Source organism: Sinocyclocheilus anshuiensis, unplaced genomic scaffold (genome assembly GCF_001515605.1).
Source record: "Sinocyclocheilus anshuiensis isolate Anshui unplaced genomic scaffold, SAMN03320099.WGS_v1.1 scaffold453, whole genome shotgun sequence".
NCBI classification, from domain to species: domain Eukaryota; kingdom Metazoa; phylum Chordata; class Actinopteri; order Cypriniformes; family Cyprinidae; genus Sinocyclocheilus; species Sinocyclocheilus anshuiensis.
In genome coordinates this window covers 393,263-396,773 of record NW_015537979.1, presented here as the reverse complement: position 1 = coordinate 396,773, position 3,511 = coordinate 393,263, and positions in this window count along the sequence as shown.

Genomic DNA, 3,511 nt, shown 5'->3' with positions numbered 1-3,511 from the left:
TTTTGCTATAAGTTTGATTGCATCATATAATAATTGCTGTTAATAGTGTTCATCGTCTGTTTGATTATGTCTTTAATTGATTTTTCCGTACATTTCTGCCATATGTACATTAACTGACAGTCACCACTGATAAGCTAGCACTAAATATTGTAGAAACTTAATTTGCTGTAAAGTTGCTTTGCAATGATTTGCATCGTGAAAAGCGCTGTACAAATAAACTTGAATTGAATTGAATTGAATAAAGGGAGGAGCCAGGGAGAAGCAGATGGTAGGAGGAGCCAAGGAGGAGACAGGAGGGACTTGGAACAGGATGAATCAGACGGCGAAGACGGAGGAAGGAGCCAGGGCGGAGTAGACAGAGGAAGGAGCCATGACGGAGACAGGAGGAGCCAGAAGCAGGAGGAGCCAGTTGGGACCCAGACTGCAGCCAGGAAGGCAGCCCACGGGGGAGCTGATGGAGGGAGGAGCCATGGTGGAGGAATGGCTGACGACTCCAGGGGGGCGACTGACAGCGGCTGAGCAGGTGAGCGGGACGGAGAGCAGCAGAGCCAGGGAGATGTCTGCGTCTCCCGGAGGGACCTGGAGGGCCAAGGCGGTGCAGATCCGGAATGTTGGCTGGGCTCTGGAGTGGGGCTGGTGAGATCTTCAGCCGATGGTGAATTGAGATTCATTTCTCACCAGTACCCACTCCACAAAGGTGGCGAAATTCTCTCAAGGCCCATCTCTGGACAATTGTGCTCTACAAGTGTTGTTCAGACACTTCTTGTAGAACATGCAGAGGCAGTTGTCCAGGTAGTGGGTGAGATTGGAGAGTTCCAGAAACGTGTGTATGGTCATGTAAGGAAACAAAAATAATAATAAAATGGGACAAAACAAACGAGAGGGAAAAACGCCACTAATTTTATTCACTGTTTTCAGGTCGGCTATTCTGTCACGCTCTTGTATGAGAGAAGCTCATGAAGACCATGATAATCCAAGAAGATGAAGATCAATTCAAACACAGGGAAACTGTCAGACTCTGTTCCGTGTTTTGTGTGTGTTCTGCTCCCCATGTGTTTCCATGCCCTTATTTGGGTTTCCTGTTCCTGCTCCCTGATTAGTTCTTCATTTGTTCCCAGCTGTGTTTAGTTAATTATCCTCGTTCCCCTGTGTACTTAAGATCTAGTCTGTTCAGTCTGTCTTTGTCGGGTCTTAAACGTCAATGTTGTGCTACATGTTGTGTTCCTGCCTGCCCTATGTTTCCCCTTCTGAAGTTCATTAAAATCTCCTTGTTTATGTACTCCACGTCTCCTCGTTCCACACTCCTCCTGTAGGCAACCGTGACAGAAGACCCGACTGCAAACAGAAAGTAAGCGGCGCCCCTTCTCCCCGCTTTGTTTCTGGTTTTTGAAAGTTTTTTATTTTCTTGTTTTTCTCCCCCAAGATCTCACTTCTCCACCTTAGCCCGCCGAGATCTCCCCTTCTTTGAGTACGCCTGGGAATTCTGCGGGCTTGCCACGGCGACAGCATTTTATGAAGCCACCATCAATTCTCTGTTCTGGCTCGGGGCCAACTACCATCGCCCCATGGACCTCCCAAGGGATCTACCTGAGGGGCCAACTACCATCGCCCCGTGGACCTCCCAGACACCAAGGGACTATGCTGGAGGGAAGGGATCTTCCGGTGTCTGGGGAGTGTCCGGGCCCGAGTCAGAACCAGCCCACCGGCTGCTCAGCAGACAAGCCCGCCGGCCGCGCCGATGTCAAGCTCGCCAGCCGCGGCATTCCCAAGCCCGCCGGCCGCTCCAATGTCAAGCCCGCCAACCACGCCTTTCACCTTGAACCTAAAGGGGAATCTAAGGAGGAGAAGGAGAAGGCTCCAGCCCCAGAGCTCTCTCCAGTGTCAGCTCCAGCCCCTGAGTTCGCGCCAGTGCCAGCTCCTCGAAAGAGCCTTGTTGTGCCTGCTCCTCCAGAGCACCCTCCAGTGCCAGCTCCTCGTAAGCACTTCCCAGCAAGGATATTATAGTTTAATTTTTAAATTAGTTTTTATTTTAATATAGTTTACAAATTTCCTATAATTTCAGTTTAGTTTTAGTTAGTTTCATTAATTGTTTTGTTAGTTTTGGTTTAGTTTTTATTTTGTGAACACATTTCTATTTAGTTTTTATTTATTTTAGTTTCAGTAATTATAGTTTAGCAGAGTTAATGGAACACTTCCAGTGTAGACCAAACCAAGACATTTAATTTTAGCAAGTTGAATGTTTGCACAGTTTACAGTTAACTCTTGTGCAAACCTCTTAATAATGAAAATAAGAATTCTTTATAATTAAACAAAAACCAAAAATATGCAACTTATGTATAAAATATTCAGTCATATTAAAGATGTAATCTTGTTACATGTTTACAAACAAGCTAATCAAGGTTTTCAGAGTTAAAAGCTACAGGCAGCTGAGTTTTTATCAGGGTTGGAGCTGAATTTTGCAGGACAATGACCCTCCAGTGCTGTATTTGAGGAAACCTGTTCTTTGTAATCGTCATTAAAACTCTGTAAACTTTATTATTTGTCAATCTGTGTTTTCAATGCATTAATTTGTTGGATCTTTTGCACAGACGAGCCACCGGTGCACACTACTGTATGTCCCATCTCTCCCTCTATGAACGTCGTGCACAATAAGAAGAAACAATCTAAAATGCTTTGAAACATTATACTAAAAACTAAATGCAATATGGTGATTTAAATGATGTTTGCGCTTTACTTTGACGAGCCGCTCCAGCACGCATGCAGTGTTGCCAATTTAGCTACTTTGTAGCTAGATTTAGCGACTTCCCCGCCCCTTTTGAGACTTTTTTTCAAAAATTTAGGGACAAATATAGCAACTGCTTGGACAAACCTTATCCAAGTTCTCATCTTGCCCACTGATCTACGTTCATCTTTATATAGATCAGTGAATTTGCCATTGTGATGTCATCTAGTGACATTTAGCTACCAGTTTTAGCTACTTTCAATTGAAAGCAGTTGGCAACACTGCACGCATGCACTTCAGATGAGCAACGCAATCAATCGCATAAAACCCCTTTTACACAGGACACGGCAAGCGGTGAAATCACCCCACGGCTGCCGCTTTCTCTCATTTTGGATGTGTTTTGTACAGTTAAGGCAGTGCTCGTGTCATGGACTCGAGGCGGACGTTGCCATAGTAATCGCAAAGCGTGACAAAATGACTATTCACTAAAGTCCGCTCATCCAAAAATTGTAATTCTGTGTCTGTTAACTCACTCTGATGTTGTTCTCACACATCAAGCACGCTTTTAAATGTCCGTGCGCTGTAAGTTGTACATTTTTATTATTTCCCATTTCATATTTTATAGTTATTTCCCATTTCATTGCCCGCGTCTTGTTTTTTACATGCAAAAACGCATTCTCTGTTAAAAGCCGCTTAGGACTCAGCTCGTGTGCATTAATCGCCATCTACAGGTATTTCCCTAAACAACGATAGGTCAGATTTTCTGTCACAGAATGAGAGTTTATTAAA